Consider the following 19,625-nt stretch of genomic DNA (forward strand, 5'->3'; position numbering starts at 1 on the left):
CAGGAGCTTGTTCTGGGTCTCCTACATGGGTGCAGGGTCCCAAAGCTTTGGGCCTTTCTCCTCTGAATTTCCAGGCCACAGAGAGCTGGATGGAAGTGGAGCTGCTGGAATTAGAACTGGTGCTCATATAGGATCCCAGCGTGTTCAAGGTGAGGACTTTGACCGCTACACTATTGCACTGGGCCCTATGACAGTCTATTACACAGTTCCTCTAGATGACTAGATATACCTGCATGTTTTCCTATATATCTACTGATCTTGTATTTTGCATGAAGGTTGTCTTATATCAGACAGAACATATGATATTTGACCTTCTGAGATTGACTTATTTCACTGAGAATAATGGTTTCTAGTTGTGACCATTTGGTTGCAAATGATAGATTTTCATTCTTTTTAATGGTTGAGTAGTATTCCACGGAGTAGATGTACCAAGCTTCTTCATCTATTCCTTTCTGGATGGACATCTGGGTTGTTTCCACATCTTTGCTAGTATAGCCTATGCTGTTGTAAACATAAGATTAAATGTCTCTTTCTCAAATACACATTTCTTTTCCTTTGGATATATTCCCAGAAGTGGGATAGCTGGGTCATACCATGCATAACCTTTATTGAAAATTTTTCCATGAGAAAACCATATTCACTGTCCTATTATATTACTACTGGTGACTAAATGGATTCTGAATGTGCTACAAAGTACTTGACCCATTTCTCCATCCACTTTGTGACAAAATGGTATTATTTAAAATAATGCAGAACTACCCTAGAGTTCTGCAGCCTTGCTGGCCAGCCTGGCACTAAACTGAATTAACCCACTGCCAGCATCCCCTATGTATGCCAGCTGCTCTCTGTTCAGGTGCCGGAGACAGCAGCAGTATTTGGCCCCTGCACACATGTGGGAGACATGGATGAAGCTCCTGGCTTCAGCTGGGAACCAGAGCACTGTGGTCATTTGGGAGTGAATTAGGAGATTCTCTCTCCACTCTCTCTATAATTCTCCCATATAAATAAATCTTTAAAAATGAATTTTTAGCAGTTAAATCGGCTTTTAAGAGTACTTATTTCATCTGAGGATTGACAAAAGATTTCTTAAGACTTCTGCTTCTAAGACAGCAGGGTCTTGGAGTTGATTTTACACATTTCTCCTAAAAGTATTGAAGACTGTAAGTCCCTCCCTGCAACTTGCTGCCCTTGCACCTGAGCCAAGTAATCATCATAACATGAGCTATCTTAGTGACAGCAAGAAAATGAGCCAATTATCTAAGCATGTTCTCAGATTACCAGCTGTTATTACCAGTGAAATCAGAATTAACCCCCTTTCAATGTACAGAACATTCTATTGAACAGGTTTACTACCTTTTCTTCCTCCTGCTTGTTTTTAAACATATACTTTTTTTTTAATTGTTTGAAAGGCAGTTGCAGAGATGGGAAGAATCAGCACAAATCAATTTTCTGTGCATTGGCTCACTCCCCAAAAGGCCACAGCAATCCAGGCGCCTAGGACTCCGCATGCATCTCCTAGCAGGTGGCAGAGGCCTATGCGCTTGGGCTATCTTCCATCCCCTTCCCAGGCACAACAGCAGGCAGTTTGACTGGAAGTGGAACAACCAACACTCAAATCGGTGCTCTGTGGAATGCCACAACACTGGCCCCTAACTTCTGCTTTTTAAAGTATTGTAAGCACAGATTTTGTTAATATTACATACTCCCATCGTGTACTGTGATGAGAGCTAAATGGAACATGTGAACTGCCTCACAGGTGGGTGCTCAGTAAGTGCACCTCTACACAACAGGGAGGAACTGCTTTCCTAAGTACCGATTACAAAGTAGACTTTTAAAATGGTATGATTTGTATATGCAAAGTAGAATGATATAAGCCTCATTCTCTGGCTGTAACTGACAGTATTTTTCTGATCATGTTTAATAGCATTTCAAAGTAAGACTTGCGGCAGAAGTTCATTCACAACTCGGGATGTCCACCTTCCATACTGCAATGCTGTTCCAGCCCTAGATCCTCCCTGCTTCGAATCAGTCCTTTTTTTTCTTTAAGATTTATTTATTTTTATTTGAAAGGCAGATTTACACAGAGAATGATCTTCCATTCATTGCTTCACTCCCCAAATGATCACTAAAACCAAAGCTGAGCCCATCTGGAGCCAGGAGCCAGGAGCGTCTTCTAGGATTCCCACACAGGAGCAGGGTCCCAAGGCTCTGAGCGAACCTCCACTCCTTTCCCAGGCCACACACAGGCAGCTGCATAGGAAGCAGAGCAAACAGGACACCAATTGGCACCTATATGGTATACCTATATGGTATACCGGCGCTTCCAGGAGGAGCATTAGCCAGTTGAACCATGAAGCTGGGCCAAATCCAGCTTTCTTCTAATCTGCCTGGGAGCCACAGGTGATGACCCAAGTATCTGGACTTCTGATGCCCACAAAGGAGACCAATGTGAACTTCCTGGCTCCTGACACAGCCTGGCAACAGCTGTTGTAGACATTTGTAGGCAAGTGCAAGATTATATTCTCTCTCTCTGCTTTTCAAATAAACACATCTTGTAAAATCATATTTTAAAACAGTATTTAAATTCCAATCAGAAGAGTTAATATGTGTCAAGTCTTCAAAAGAAATTAATTTATAAGTACTCGTGTGTGGAGACAAAATTGTGGTGCAGTGGGTTAGGCCACCACTTGTGAAACCAGCATCCTGTATCAAGATAGAATTCCTGGACGCTGGCAGTGACCTGGCCCACCTGGGTGTTGCAGTCACAGCAGTGAATTAGCAGATGGAAGACCTATTGCTCAGTTGTTCTCATTCTCTCAGTCCCTTTTAAACAAATATGTAAACAAGTATTTTTTTTAAATTCATGCATACTCATCTTCTGTGTTCACATGATAAAAGTTTAATCCGAAAAAGAAAATCATTAGTTCTTCAATTACTTTTTTAAAGATAGCTATTTATTTATTTATATTGGAAAGGCAGATTTATAGACAGGTTCACTTAATAAGTGGTCACAATGGCCAGAGCTGAGCTAACCTGAAACCAACAGCCAGGCTCTTCTTCCAGGTCTCCCACATGGGTGCAGGGTCCCAAAGCTTTGGGCCTTTCTCTACTGCTTTCCCAGACCACAAGAGGGAGCTAGATGGGAAGTAGAGCAGCCAGGATAAGAACCAGCGCCCACATGGGATCCTGGCACATGCAAGGTGAGGACTTTTAACCACTATGCTACCATTCTGGGCCCTTAAATTATGTTTTAAATTTACTTAACATACACACAAACCAAAAAAATGAAAACACTAAAAATTTTAAATTGTGTCTAACTTTTATATGCCTAGATAATATCTGGAAATCATAATAAATGCTTGGAATTTAATATTAAAGCTCAAAACTTTTATCAAATAGAATAAAATACTAATCAATGTTGTTTCAAAACACCAGGGTGTGATTAATACAGTAAAACATCAAAGTTACCAATTGGAATAAATTGGAAAAAAGGTACAAATTGGAAATCAAATGGGGCTAGTACTGCAGCACACCGAGTACTAATCCGCCAAGGGCAATGCTGACACCCCATCCCAGGGGGCAGCTAACATGCTATCATCCCAGCCTGCTAACATGCCAGGGAGACAGGAGCCCAAGGACTAGGGCCCATGCCATCCACAGCAAAGTCTGTGATAGAGTTCTGGGCTCCAAGTTTGAGCCTGGTCAACCTTGGTTACTGCAGCCATTTGCAGAGTAGACCAGCAGATGGAATACTAACCTCTCTTCCTCCTCACATCTCCCACAGCTCTGCCTTCCAAATAAATGAATCTAAAACAAAACAAAACGCAAAATAACTTAATTTCAATACACTACACCTTGACTCCTACCCCTGCTTTCTTCTGTCTCATTTTATTATTTGTGTTATAGTACTGTATTATCATAAACTATGCACTAACTCTACAATGGATCATGACAGGTGTCTGGAACATAACAGCATTTTAATAAAACACCCATGTGCTAATAAATTGGATCAAGATATGGAAATTGCAGATTCCTCTTAAAAGAACCTAAGTGTACTTTAATGCAAACCTATGAAACATTATAGAGTTAGGTGGACAATAAAAGCATGTATTCAAAAAAGTAGTTTACCTACAAAATACTGTTTACAAAAACAAAAACACTGTGTATAAGTTTTCAGGAATACACATTTCCCAATTAAAGTGTAAGATAGTGTGATCTGAATATATATTCCTCTTATCCCTGAAGAATTAAAATAAAAGATAAATCTATTGTGGCACACAAAAAAATTGATAATCCATGCATAAAGAACTCCTCAAAAAACTCATGGGAATTATGCATTAAAAATAAACCCTGTGCATAGATTTCATAAACTTTCGGATCAAAATAAATTTTTTTTACCTCCATTTTTCCACAAGTCTTAGGAAGAACACTTGTTTGTGATTTCCTAAAAATTTCCGATACAACTTTATGCCATTACCTTTGTCATTTCTCTCTCTGTACTTCACATTATATAGGAATGTATTATATATAGGAAACTTGTAGTTATTTATCAAGCATATACTATGGACATTTACCGATATTACCAGGCTTTTAGGGACATTTGCCATAGACCTAATGTAGTGATAAGTGTGCAATGAGCTAACAGTGTGACTAAAATACTTAGGTGACTGCACAAAGTGTATTTCTACTACTACGTTCTTATCAAGAGCATTTAAAAAGATTTTCTCATGCATATTATTGAGAATAATTTTCATGTTACTAAATTTCCTCTTTAAACACACATACACACAGATAAAAATCAGAAAATTTGGAGTCTGGCATGATGATGGCCTGATGGTTAACTCCTTGCCTTACATGCCCTGGAAGCCAAATGGGCCCCGATTTGTGCCCTGACTGTTCCACTTCTCATCTAGCTCCCTGCTTGTAGCCTGAGAAAGCAGTAGAGGATCATCAGAACTTTGGGATCCTGTGTGGGACACTCAAAAGAAGCTCCTGGCTTCTTTCTGGTTTTGGATCAGCTCAGCTCTGGCCGTTGAGGCCACTTGGGGAGTGAACCAGCAGACAGAAAATCTTTTTGTCTGTCTCTTCTTTCTGTAAACCTGCCTTTTCAAAAAAAAAAAAAAAAGAGAGAGAGAGAGAGAGAGAGAGAAAGCTTTGGGGCTGTGGCATTGCGGCAGAGCAGGTGAAGCCACTGCAACAGCTGCAATGACACCTGTAGCAACAGCTTGTAACACCAGCGTCCCATCTGGGGGCTGATGCAAGACCCGGCCGCTCCATTTCCAATCCAGCTCCTTGCTAATGTGCCTAGCAAAATAAAAGATGTCCCATGTCCCTGGGAATCCGCACCTGCTTACGAGACCCAAGTGAAGCTCTGGGATCCTGACTTCAGGCTGGCACAGCCCTGCCCTTTGTGGCCATCTGGGGAGTGAACAAATGGAAGAACATCTCTCTGCCTCTCTCTTTATAACACCTCCTTTCAAATAAATATATCTTAGAAAAAAAATCAGAAAGCTATTCTTCAATATTTTCTATCCTCGCCAAAATGAAAAATTAACTAAATTTTCAGCTATGTTAAGTTATATATTAACTTAAGCTAAAGAAGTAAATCTATTTGTGAAATTTACCTCAAAAATACATGTTTTGACATTCCAAAAATCTTCTTTAATGTTGACTATTTCATTGCATTTGTCATTAATTATAATTCATATAGCATTTTCATAATACATATTAAGCAACTTTGGAAGAATCTTCTAAGTGAGAGATCAGTATGAGAAAGCATCACCAACACAAACGCACACCTCCTTAAAGCCTAACCCATTTCTGCATATTTAGAAAATTACAGCTAAGCTACAATTATTCAAAAAGACTGCTCACTGCATACTTAGATTTGGATTTTACCTCACTCTTGCATCATATATCTCTCACACCAGGATATTCTCGAATTTTCATGTGACACAGATTGCATTCTCTCTCAAAACACCTAATCTGCGTGCTTCTCTATCATTGACCCTTGTGTGGGCTACCTTGGGATGAGATGGAAAATTGTCAGGGGGTGTGCTACAAGCAGGTGAACCCTCCTTAACAACGGCCACTGCTATGTGGCTCAGATAATATGTAAGAGATTTTTAAAGGTGAACAGTGGCTGAGGCATAGCAGATATAATTGATTTGCATTCATTTATATAATAAAATTGTAGCTAATAAAACATTTCAAACATCAAACAATCCTGGAGAAAAACTCCCTGGTCACTAAGTTTTCACAGAATCACCATCCCCAAGCAGATTTCCATTGAAAGACTTGGCAATGATACAGCAAAGTTATAAGAAATTTACAAGAGTACCTCAAAATTTTCACAGAAAACGGAATTTAAAAAACTATTTCTTTTAAAAGCATAAACTTGTAAAATAAACCTCAAAATCCATTCAGCTCATATTATGTTAGAGCTATAATTAGAAACTCAGTTTGTGTGTGGTTTTTTTTTTCTTTTTTTACTTCTTGCTAAAATATTAAAAAGAAACTGACAAAGGATTAGTTTCCATAATGATCAAAAGAAAAGATGACAAGTTTCTCTTTATTAAGAAAGCCTGTCTCTTTCAAGAAACTATAAAACACACAAGCTTAAAGTAGTTACAGACAGGAGATAAATGTGGGAAAAAATGGAAAAAAAAAAACCTGAACACAATAATGGTTCATTAAAGACAATGGTTAAGAACCAGCACACTGCGCATTTTAGTTTCCTATACTGTTCATCCAAGACTATGAAGTAATGATAGGAACTTTTCTTAACTCATTTGGGTGAACAATCCCTGAGGAGTGTAACAAGAGCTTATTTCGTAGCCCTCTGAGAGAACTAAAAGGAAAAACAGGGACTCGGAGGGACATTCTGATAGCTAAGCACAGACCAGTAACGAGCTCTACCATCTGCGAGCATGGCAGTGTTCACTGCAGATCTTTACTCCTTTCCACTCTAACTCAATTCTCAAGAGAACAGAAAATATCACCGTTATTCCTCCCTAGATCACTTAAAGATTAACATTCCACGGAGTACACAAGATGACCTATACCAGAACACAGTACGAGAACTGAGACAACTGGTTGAGGACTACAGTTCCTTCTGCAAGTAGAGAATAATGCAATGGGAAAAGATCAACTTGTGTTACCCTTTCCTGCCTAGCGCTTATTTTGAGCCATGCACTGGTTCAAAAGTTTTAGTACATTGCTTGAACCTTACAGTAATTCTCCAAGTTCAGTGCAATTACTACCATCCTTGCTTCAATACACAGCACCTGTGAGTCCACATGCCCTGGTTAAGTAATCTGCTCAGGGCTTCTTTGCTACTAAATGACAGAGGTGAGTCTCAAAATCAAATCACTGAAGTCTGCACTCCTAACCATTTTGATGACAACCCCCCCCCCAAAAAAAAAGACAACAGCAACACTTACACAGAGAACTAATTCTCTGGGAACAAAATCCCATGTTAAATATGAGTTAAAGTTTCAGTGAAAAGTATTTCACCATCCTATGACGAAGCCTCATTACTGTTTGTTTTCTCCAACTGCGTTTTAAGATACATCCTCTGTGCTTTAATGTATGATGTTCTTCATGTAAAATTCAATTGAGAGACAAGAAAAACAACACACTCTGAAGCCAGGGATTAGGACTTTGCATAAGCAATGCTAAAGCAGCCTATGACTTATCTATTAACAAATGTGAAAACTCTCCCTGTGCTCCAACTAATGTCTAGATTAAGGTGTGCCAAACGGTAGGAATACCTCTTTTATACACTGAGCAACCTTGGAAAGAAAATGGTTACAAGAAGGGTGACAGTTCAAATAAACATGTCATTTAGCGATATACATGAGGTGCCATGCACAAAAGCATAAACATGATGCTACCTTAGGAATATTGAATAGCAGCTAAACTGTATCAATTAAATTGATTTTTCACTTTGAAGCTGGAAGTCCTCACTTGTATTTAAACACCTTGCACAAAGTGACTGCAAAAATAAATCACCCAATTTAGACGACATGAAAGGGAGAATCCACTTTGATATGAACAACAGCTATAGAAAAAGCATGTAAAATACAGAAATCCTCTTAGGTACTGAGTTAAGCAAGAAAAACATGCTGGTTCTTTCATAATTACATCTTCCCAAAGCTTCTGATCTTTGATTCGCTAGTGTGACCATCTTGGAAAGAAGAGTCAACCCAAACAATGATTCTATTGGAACCCGCAACAGCTTGGCAAAAAACAAGGAAATGAACCATGCTTACATGGAAACGTCAATTTCTCTTCCTTGTACAAGTCAGATGCTCAGAGAACTCACAAGGATGACTGCCCGCCAGAGAACACTCAAACTTCTCACCAACAGCCAATACAACCAGCTCCTTGATAACTTCACTCATCAGATCCCCAAATCTGAGATCAAGTATGCCATATAATCACTAAACTAAAACTAACATAACTCCTCCACTCAAAGAGACAAGGGAACGCTTCTCTTCTTTCAACATCAGTTATCTTGAATAACACTCTAGACTCCATACAGCACAGCTAAATACTGCGAGAAGTAGAATGCCCAGACAAGGCACAGGGACAGCGGGGGACCCAAATCCCAGGGACTGAGGCGGTACCCACAGACCCCATTCTCTTTCCCAAAGGAATCACCTGAATAGCATCTCCAAGCTCCCAGACAGGCTTGAAACCAGGAAAGGCATGCACACCTGCAGAGGCACTAGGTAACACACACAGCACAGAAGCGTCCAGAACACTGAGTTCTCTGCATATGACACCAGACACTGTTCACACACTATATATGACCGTAGGAGGGCCTGCACACCAGGTACTGGACACACTGGGGACCCCGGATACTAATGTGGCTACTTGTCGATGTCACCGTGTCCCGCATACACAGCTTCACAAGGATCCTGTGTAAACACGTGCTTTGTGACTAGCTCCTACTAACATGGGATCCTGTGTACACACCTGAATTCACACCCAGCACTCTGCACAGCCCGTAGGTGACCTCGCGGGGGTGCACTGAGCACCGTGGACACACTGCAAGTGCCCCCTTGGCCTGGCCCGGCGGAGAAGCGAGAAGGGGGGTGGGGGAGATGTTGCAAGAGAAAAGTTCAGGTCCTGCTGCCCACAGGAAGCCCCCCTCATCCCAACAGGGGTGCAGAGCTGTTCAGCTCTGGCGCAGGGGTGGAAGGAAAGCAGCGCAGTCCGCAAGGCTGGCCCAAAGGCCCTGGAGGACCTGTTGAGGCAGAGATGGCCTCGCCACGGGTCGCCTGCAGCCCCTCGGCCAAACAGATGGATAGATGCCTGCCTCAGGCCAGCGGACCTGCTCCATCCCGCGCTCTGTCGCACGCACACAACGCGCCACCAAGACCGCCAAGACCGCGACTCAAGCCCTCCACCTCCACACGCCCGGGGCCTGACCGGTCCGCCACCGCGTCAGGGACCCGGAGGCCCGGCCGCGCGGGGCCTGGCGGGGCGGCGCTCACGCGACTCCGCGGCTTCCCGGCCCGGGCAGGCCCCGCGCGCTTCTCCGAGGCCTGCTTCCCGGGTCTCCGCGGCGGCGGCGGGCGAGGGTGGCGGCGGACAGAGGGGACACGCCAGCTCCCCCGCAGGCCCAGACACCGCCACCGCCGCAGGCCCCGCAGGCCCGCCCGCCGCCCACAAAGCTCCGGTCCGGGGCAGCTCCGAGCCGAGGCCGCACCCCGGGCCGCGCCATCGTCACGGACGCCCTCGCCCTCCCCTCCGCCGCCGGCCGTCCCGCCGCCCCGCCGACGCCGAGCTTTCCCCACCATTATGCTCCGGCTCCGCCGCCGCCGCCGCCGCCGCGCCCGGCCCTCCCCTCCGGTGCCGCCTCCTTCCCGCCGCCCGGCGCCTCTCGGGCCTGAGCCGGCTACGGGCGCAGGGGGCGGGGGTGGGGGACGCTCAGGCCGCCTCCTCCTGCTGCTGCTGCTGCTGCTGCTGCTGCTGCTGCTGCTCCGCCACCTCTCCTCCTCCTCCTCCTCCTCTCCTCCCCGCCGGCCTCCTCCTCCCTCCTCCCCGGCTCCCCCCCGCCGCCGGCTCTGCGCGAAGGGCTCGGAGAGATCTCGGGTCGCCATGTTTGCAATTCTCCACCATAGAAAACAGCGCGGCCGCGCCCGGGCCGAAGAAGGCGAGGCCACGAGCGAGCGAGCGAGCGAGCGAGCGAGGGGGTCGTTGTGTGCGGGCTGAGGACCGGGAGGGCACGGAGGCTTCGCTGGCCACACTTACTAGGGTGTCCCCCCCCCCGCCGAGCGGCGGGCCTCCGGGGACTGGATGGGGTACCGGGGAGCCTCGAAGGCGCCCGGCCGGAGTTGGTGGCGGGGCCGGGGAGGCTGGAGCGAGGGCGCAGCCGAATTGGTGCAGGGCGGCAGCCGGCCGCGGGTCCCCCGAGGGAAGTGGGGTGCCCGGCCCCCCGCCGCCAGCCGGCGATGTTAACGTTTGTGCGAGGCCAGGGCCGCCACTCACGTGGCCAGGCTGCTGTGCGGGGCGGCCCCTCGCCCGCTCCCGCAGCGTTGATTGTGTCTGGTAGCGGCTCTGGGGGCCGGCGCCACGGCCTGGGCCCTGGAAGCGCGTGGGGAGCTCTAGCACCGGGAACGCCGGACTTGTGCGCCTTGGCCGGGCTGGTAGCTGCCCGCCGCCTCGAGGCCCGGAGCCCGTGCACACCTCCAGCTCCTACCTTCGCTGCAGTCCCGTCTTCCGCGCTTCTCTCCGAAATTTGTTTCAGCATATTCGGAGGGAGCCACACATGCAGCCCCTTAACAGACGCACGTGAAAGCGACGTAGATGCAGGCGCGCTCTAGCCTGCAGCTGAGGTGCGAGGGGAGCATTGTTAGGGCTGGGGACGGTCCCTGGTTGGCAGCCCCTACTGGGGCCCCCAAAGACCTGTTCTGCGTTGTTCGTGGTCTCGGAGCGCAAAGCAGTGGGGACACATTCATGCTGACATGGACAAAAGTGGGTGAGATGGTTTGAATAGCTTGTGCGTCCTGGTGTCAAAGAAAGGCTGCAAGATGCTACATTTCTTCTGAGCCCTTTAGGGCTCAAAAAGAACGGGACCACCCATGATCTGGTTAGCAAAAATGTTACAAGTTTGTGGGAGGAAAAACAGGTTACCCTTCACAGTAATTCTCCAGCTAACCAAAGGTGATCCCGTGGACCCTCTGGGGTTGAACAAATTGCCAGCGCTGAACGTAGTTTTAGGTTTAGGAATTGATCCCATTAACCTTTGTGAGCTAGAAGTTTGGAAGGACAAAGAATCAGGCAGAATTTCTTACCACCTTTCTTGTTGACCAAAAGAAAACCATCCAAGAAATTTTGGGATTCTCATTCAGTTTCCTTGCTCTCCAGAAATCTCATGTGCACCTGTTACATAAAGCTGACCTTTCCCTATCATTCACAACCCTGGTTCTGCTCTAGCCTTGTTTTTCAGTTACCTCAACATCACAAAATAATCTAAGATGTTTTCAAGGAGAGATGCCCACCTGCCGTTAACCCTTCCCTAGAGTGTCACAAGGAAATCGAGGCACATAGGGTCCAAGTTCCAACCAGGAGTAGTTGCAGCTGAATCAGCTTGTTTCGTTAAAGTTGGCTACCTTCTCTAAAACAGAGGACTGCGTGCTTCTGTGTGTTGCAGAGAGGCCTCCCAAGACAGCAGCTGAGTTGTGCAAAGCAAAAGCTTACCTTAAAGGAAAGAAGTGGCTGTGTAACTCTACAAGTTCCTCAATTACACTTTCGAGAAATCGTTTTCACTTTTTATATCCAGAAACCACCTCTCAGTCTACCTAAATCAGATAACTTGTCGCATACTGATTTTGCCGGAATTTCAGCTCTGGCTCTGTTTAATTGGTCCCATTTGTCCATTAGATGTTAACTATGAAGTAAGGGGAGAGTGAAGGGGAAGCCTAGGAAACAAAATTACTTAAACCCATACACCCCAAGTCATGTCATGCATTTGTCTAGCAAGTTGTGGAAGCAGGGTGAAAGGTGAAGTTGGAGAGAGAGAAAGAGGGTATGATGGGACATGAGGAATGGTTTTTATAATCCCAGACGTGTTTCCAAAATTACCACCAGAAGATACTCCCTCCAAAGCGTGATTTGTCTCTAGTCCCTGCCAACACAATCTATCCTTGTTCTGTTAGATCAGCACATCACGTTCAAGATTTCTGCTTTGAGAAACGTTATGTCATTCTTTATTTAAGTACTTAGGGGCCCTGACCCATTGAGCTAGGGTCTTTGCCCTGCATGTGCCAGGTACCGTCAATGTTTTTGTCATAATGAAATGTTAAATGTGTGAGGCCACAGATTTACATGCTTGGTCATTATGCAGTATATATATGCTTAGAAACAGCACAAAATATCCCACAAACAAATATACAATAACTTCAAAAGTTAAAAACAAGTTATATCCTTACCTTACACTACTGAGTTTTATAAAAAGTCTAAATGAATTAAACTTACTTGTAAAAACAGAAATCTTTCCTCAAAAGCCTGTCAAAATGCAGGTGAAGATATAAAAGATTGGAGGTGGAGAAATTATTCTTGAGAGTGCTAGAACAATGGAGGAAAGAAACAGGCTGATAGTTCACCCTACTGGTTAAGAGTGCCTGGGTTGGATTCCCAGCAGCAGCTCCTAACTCCAGCTTGTCAAAGCCGATCCTTAGAGGCAACAGTGATGGTTCCAGCAACTGAGTTCCTTTTACCCAGATGAGGGACCTTGATTCTGACCCTATGAACCCCAGCCCAGGCTGGTGCAGGCATCTGGGAAGTGAATCAGTGTACAGAAGCATTCTATCTCCCAGTGTGTCTCTCTGCCTCTCAAAATAACAGTATAGGAAATAGACCAATGCTTCATTCCAGCACTCTTCCTCCCGCTGTCTTCACATGGCTGGGACCATTCGTGCGTCCTTCACACTAGCATGGATGGGGCCACATAGGATTATGCACAATTGGAGTCTCCTGTTAGTTTGCAGGTGCTGACCGTTTGCTATTATGTAACATGCATTGGTCCCTGAAATTTTTTTTTTTTTACATTGTCGTTCTATTTGTTGTTTTGTTTGCACTAAAGTTTGAGTTATGTAAACATTGAGTATTATGTGCATGCTTTATTTGACAGCAGACTTTTTGTAATTATTAATTTTTTTTTTAATTTGAAAAAAGGAGAGAAAAACAGAGCTTGAGTTACCATCCCCTGGACCACCCCCATGTCAGCTAGAGCTGAGTCAGGCTTTAGCTCAGTCTGGGCTTCCTACCTGTGGTGATGGAACCCAGATCCTTGAGCCAATAGCCTGCTGCCTACTACACTGAGCATTAATAGACAATCTGAACAGGAAGCTGAGCTGGCACTTGATCAGGAATAGGGATATCCGAAGGAGCACTGTAGTCACTCCTCCAATGGCCCACCCCTACCACAGAGTCTTAAGTGCACAGTGTCGCACAGCTGTGAAAGCCTCTGGAGTGCAGACCAACAACACATCACAGAGAAACTAGTGAGCAGGAAATGTTGGGTTGTGGTATGGTTACTAAAGTAAACTGGACAAAGAAACAGGTCTACTCTAATGAGGACTTACGGTTTATTTTTTTTTTTCTTGAAAGTAATAGTAACATTTTCAAATTATAAGAATATTTTTCTTCAGGCATGCTTTTTGAGGAAGGCTATGAAATATTTATGGAAAACAATAATGGGATACTAATCTTTTATGTATGTATGTATAATGTAACACTTAAAATATTTTTTTTCATTTATCCATTTGAAAAAGCAAATTCTTATCCACTGTTCCACTTCCCAAATGCCTGCAGCGGGCCAGGACTGGCGAACCCACTCCCAGCCTCCCATGTGGGCATCAGGAAGCTGGCTACTTCAGGCGTCATTGCTGCCTCCCAGGGTATACACCTGCACAAAGCTGGAGTAGTGACACAGAGGCAGGCGTGAAACCCACACTCATAAGGGACATGGACATCCTATCTTGTTGTCTCACCATAAGGACAAGTGCCCACCCTATGGTACTTACCATATCAATAAGACAAATGCCCCAATTCCCACAGGCAAACAAAATAGCACTGATACATGCAGGTTTTCAAATTTACTAGCCATAAGTGACAGTAAAACACGACACAACTTTCCTTTCAATGGCAGAATTTTCTTTTCAATGGTAATAGGACTGAGAGTAAGCTAAATGGATGTTCTTAGCAATGGATAGGAATTGAATTAGTATGAACACATATGAGCTACCAAGAGGCTTCCAAATTTTTCTAGCTTTAACTTGAAAAATCCATAAGAATCAGTCCTAAAGAGAACTATCTGAGAAGCTAGTAGCTGTGAGGTTGGCATCCCAAATAGGCACCAAGTTGAGTACCAGCTGCATCATTTTAGGTCCAGCTCTTTGCCAAGAGGTAGAGGAAGATGGCTCAAGTGCTTGGATCCCTGTCACCCACATGAGAGGCCTATACTGAGCTCTTGGCTCCTGGCTTTACTCTGACTCAGCACTGATGTTCCAATCATTTGAACAGTGAACCAGCAGATGGAAGATCTCTCTCTAACTCCGTCCTTCAAGTCAATAGATATATTTTTACAAAGAAAACCAGATACCATCTGAAAGACAAAGATTCATGAACAAGAGTATTGCTTCACAACTAAAAATAAAGCAGCCTTCAACAAATATCTCCTGCATTTCAAATCAAGTCCAAAGTCTTCTTTGACTCTCAAGATGCTATACAGTCTCACCCCATCTACCTCCTACCTTTAACTTCAGCCCTGCCACACTGACATTGCAGCATCTTGGCACAGTGCAAGATTCATTCCTACCTGGAACATGCTCCTTCAATTCTCTAAGGCTCATCCTACTCAATCTTCAGGCATCTGTTCAAATATCACATTACAGATACATATGTATATGTAAATATGTATATACTTGAAAGGGAGAGTTATAGAGAGACAGAGAAAGAGAGAAATCTTCCAACTGTCCCATCAGGTGATTCTCCTAAATGGCTGCAATGGCCAGGGCTGGACCAGGACAAGCTAGGTGCCAGGAACTTCATCCAGGTCTCCAATGTGGGTGTAGGGACCCAAATACTTAAGTCATCCTTCGTTGAATTTCCAGTTGTATAAACAGGGAGCTGGATGGGAACTAGAGTAGTTGGGACTCAAAATCTGGTACCCAGACGGGATGCAGGTCTGCAGATGGTGACCCTAGTACACACAGCTCTGGTTCCTCACATGGCACTTTCTTAAAAAAAACAAACAAACAAAAAAAAAAAAACAAAAAAACCTTTTGGAGCCCCAATCTAAATTAGGTCTCCCTGCATTTTTCACCGTAAGAGAATAATCATGGAAACTGAGCCTTAACAAATCTGGATTGATGGGAGGTTTGTCCTGCAGGGTATAGCTAGGCACCCAGTGCGTACTATGAAATGCAAAAGCACCACAGGTAAATTGGGTCTCAGCTGAAAGCAAAACACGATCACAAATTTAGTATTTTATTTTTAAATAACACAGTAGCCTTGGCTCTGTCACTCAGGTATTGTAGTCTTTCTTAATGCATATTAATTAAAACTACATGTTAATTGGATCATGCTGTACTTAGGTTAATAGCCTAGGGCTGTGGAGAAAAGGATCTTGTTATGCAGGTATACCAAGCCCCGGGAAGAGCTACATAATATTCTCTCTTGCCATGGATGCAAATATAAACACAAAGACAAATGCATTCTTGGGGTAACATTTTGGGGGCATGTGAAAGTCCTTTTCTCCTTTACACTTCCCTGTACATGGTGTCTTCAGAAAGCCAAAGGCCTCTGTGTGTCATAATGAAGGGTGTTAAGAACGTCACAAGACTATGTGAAGGGGATGGACGTCTGGTGCAGCAGCTTGGATGACACTCGAGACACCTGCATTCCTTACCTGATGCCAATTTGAGACTCAGCACTACTTCCAACCCCAGCTTCCCGCCACTGTGTACCTTAGCAGGGAGTGATGGCTCAAGACTTGGGTCCTTGTTACCCACAAAAGAAACTTGGATTGAGGTCAGTGATCCTAATTTCAGACTGGACCAGCTCTGGATGGTCTGTGAGCATTTGAGAAGTGAGCCAATGATGAAAGGTCTGTCTCTTTTCCTATGCCTTTCAAAAAATATATGCTTTTAAAAATATGGAGGAATTTAAGAGAGTTCTTAAAGTATATTGGTGCAAAAGGTTTTGAAACCTATGTATTGTATTGTCATAATAAATAATTTTCCATCAACTACCTGAAGGCCCTCACATAAAGAAAGTAAATATCCCCCTTCTGAGATGCTAAATATCAGGATTTTTAAAAAAAAAAACAGCATAGACAGGAAAGGAGATAACTTCTGTCGTCCACTTCACTCTGCAAGTACCCTCCAAAGCAGGGCTGAGCTGGGGCGAAATCTGGGAGTCAGAACTCCAAGCCAGGTTTCCCATGTGGGTGGTGTGAACCCAATCATTTGGGCCATCCTCACTGTCTCCCAGGAAACTGGAGTTAGGAGGTGGAGCCAGAAATCAAACTCAAGTACTCAGTTGTAAGATTCAAGCATCTTTCTCAGTTTCTTAAAATGTTAGGCTAAGTACTTACTTCCTACCCTCTCTGGCTCAAATAAGACATTTTGATTTTATTTAAATTTAAAGATCTATTATTTGGAAAACAGAATAAGAGAGAGAGAGAGAGAGAGAGAGAGAGAGAGAGAGAGAGAGAGAGAGATAGCTCCAAATTCCTGCAAAAGACAGGGCTGGGAAAGACCAAAGCCAGAAGCCTGGAACTCTAAGAGAAGGTGGGAGGGATCCAACACTGAGCCCTCATCTGCTGCTTCTCAAGGTGTGTATCAGCAGGAAACTGGGTCAGAAGCAGAGCTGGGACCCAAACCCAGGAACTTTGCTATGGGATTCAGGGTTCTCAAATCAGTGTGCCACAAGGCCAATTTCCTGGCAGAAAGTTCTTTTTTAAAAAAATTAAAAAAAAAATATTGGCGAGGCAGATATTCAGAGATAAGGTGATATAGAGAGAAAGATCTGTCTGCTGGTTCATTCCCCAAGTATTTAGAACAGCCAGAGCTGAGCCGATCTGAAGCCAGGAGTCAGGAGCTTCCTCCAGGTCTCCCACACAGCCACAGAGTCCTAAGGCTTTGGGCCACACTCTACTGGCTTCCCAGGCCATAAGCAGGGAGCTGGAAGGGAAGTGGAGCAGCTGGGACACAAATCAGTACCCATATGTGATCCCAGCACGTGCAAGGCTAGGACTTTAGCCACTAGGCTACCGTGCCAGGTCCCTGGTAGGAAGAGACGAAGCTACTCAGAAGAGGAAATGTGAGGTATATAATTGCCTAAAGGTAGGACATTTTCTGCAAACATTGAGACACAGCTGATGAGCCCAGGGACCCAAAGTCAGAGCTGGTTCTCTGCCCAGTCCCATTCCTCAGATGCCTCACTCATCCTTCCGTTCAACAGGGCAGTAATGCTGCCATTTCCTTCAATAAGAATTTAGTACCGGGTGGTATGACTGCAGTAGCACCTGCGGAGAGGGCCAAGCTGCTGGTATGGGTGCAGAACGTCCCCAAGGAGCAGGGAGTCCTGTCCTTCTGGTGTGATAACCAATGTCATCTGATACCTCCCCACACAGCTCTCTCAACTTGGCCTTCAAAGAGATACAAGCAAATCTTCCCGGGGTGTGCGGATGAGAGAATCTGCTTTGGGTGCTACTTTGCAGGGAACCTGGCATCAAGTGACTTGTGTTTTGTATATCCTGTTAATTTGGCCCCTACATGTCTAGCAGCTCACATGGGTAAAGCTGACACTGAAAGAGAATCCAAAAGACTCAGTGACTGCCTGTTTAAGATCTACAAATCTGACGGGATTAAGGGTCTGTAACCAGGCTTCCCTGCGTCTGCACAGGGCATGATCCTCTACCGAGCTGCCCAGTTCGGTATCTGTGACACTGCCAAAGGAATGCGTCCAGAACACACACGTCCTCACCAGCCCCTCCCTGCCATTCCTGGACTGGATTCCTAGCCATTTGAGACTGTTCATCGCCATGTGATAATACAGTTAGGATCCAAAAAACTGATATTATAGAGGCCTGCTGGGCTGCTGCGGGAAGACTGTTAGTAGTGAAAGAAGCAAAACTTTTTTTCAAGGTTTATGGTCCAGTGTCCCCAAAGGCATGGATGGTGTTTTTGTGTTTGCCTTACTTAATGTGATGAGATCAAGTAATTCACTTGCTTTCTAGGTCTGTTCTGTGAATGGACATGTTGTATTACATAATCTTGAGCATTCTTGACAGACTTTCAGCCGTCTGTTTATCAGAGGCAACTGTATACTGGCTCTCAATAGAAAACAATAGTATTTTTATGAACAGTTTTAAGTCATTTGATGACGATGATGATAGGACTCAATTAAATTTTTATTGGTCACTTTTTATAAATAATAATGACCTTGAAGAAATAAAGATATGAAACAAAAAGAAATGCTTTGTGATTTAATGAACAAACTTCCTCACAATCCATTCCTATAGCATCCATAAAATCAAATGGTAACAAAATAAAAATCTAACAAAAATGTAAAAGAATGTAAAACTACACGTAGTTTCCATTTTGCTGAATATTAGTAGGAAATATTATAGAGGAGAATGTTTAAAATGTATCTTTGAGGCATCTTAGGTATCTTAATAACATTTGCTCATATTAAGGAAAAAAAATTTCAAAAGTATTGACCAAACATTCAAGCTGTCTTCTGTGTTGGAAACTGTACATAAGAACCCCTTACTGTAAAGAGCATATTATATCCATTCTGGGGCCAGGCATTTGGTCTGGTGGTTGAGAGATCAGATAAGGCGCTCATTTCCACAGCAGAGAGCAAGGGTCTGGCTCGTGCCTCAAGCTTCGGATGGCAGCTTTCTGCTAACGTAAGCCCGGGGAAGGCAGCAAGCGCGGGTTCAACTAGTTTGGCTTTCAGCCCAAGCCAGTCCTGCTGTTGCAGGAATATGGAGAGTGAAACAATCGAAAATAAGAACAAAGAAGTAGAGATTTGTGTGTATCCAATATTATAGGAAGTATAGTTTGTGGTATAAGATACTACCACAAGCAGCTACATACAAATAATAAAGTGTAGAGTGTTACAAATGACTGTGGGTATTGTAGAGTGAAGGTTTTCCTGTAACAATCTTTTTTCTTTACTCATTTGCCTTTAGAGATGCTTTCTGGTATAGGAGAGAAAAGATGGAATTAAAACTCATAAACGACTTAGAATCTGAGGTAACCAGGCTTATTACATCTGTGTAGTTTAGCACCTGTATTCCAGGACATTTCTTTAAAGATTTGCTTATTTTAAATGCAAAATGATAGAGATAGTGGGACGTGTGAAGTACCTGACACAAAAAGAGTTTCCCTTTCAGAAAATCCTGGAGTTAGGCAGGGTGACCATGAAGTGAGGATACGTGAAGATGCAAGGATGTGCCATGAAGAATGACAGGTGCACCTGCAGCTCTTTGCTGTGCCCTTCATGTCAAAGAGCTTTTATTTATTTATTTATTTGAAAGGCAGAATCACAGAGAGAACATGATAGACAGATAGACAGATAGACAGATAGATAGATAG

The 19,625-nt window shown here is 44.1% G+C and overlaps 1 protein-coding gene across 6 annotated transcripts in view; it reads right to left on the reverse strand.

Moving 5' to 3' along the window:
• The window catches only part of ZMYND11 (zinc finger MYND-type containing 11), a 108,803-nt gene extending 97,989 nt beyond the window's left edge, over nt 1–10,814 (reverse strand). For 2 of the 6 annotated variants that reach the window (XM_040968153.1, XM_040968157.1), the window contains exon 1: nt 10,712–10,757. The gene's annotated coding sequence lies outside the window, so the exon portion shown is untranslated. Of the gene's footprint in view, nt 1–9,806; nt 9,928–10,711 lie in introns of those variants that run through there. The other 4 variants (XM_040968158.1, XM_040968154.1, XM_040968152.1 and 1 more) reach the window with 3 other exon arrangements.
• Between the last annotated feature and the right edge of the window lie 8,811 nt (nt 10,815–19,625).

This window comes from Ochotona curzoniae, unplaced genomic scaffold (genome assembly GCF_017591425.1).
Source record: "Ochotona curzoniae isolate NIBS_2020 unplaced genomic scaffold, NIBS_Ocur_1.0 scaffold_4683, whole genome shotgun sequence".
Taxonomy (NCBI): Eukaryota; Metazoa; Chordata; class Mammalia; order Lagomorpha; family Ochotonidae; genus Ochotona; species Ochotona curzoniae.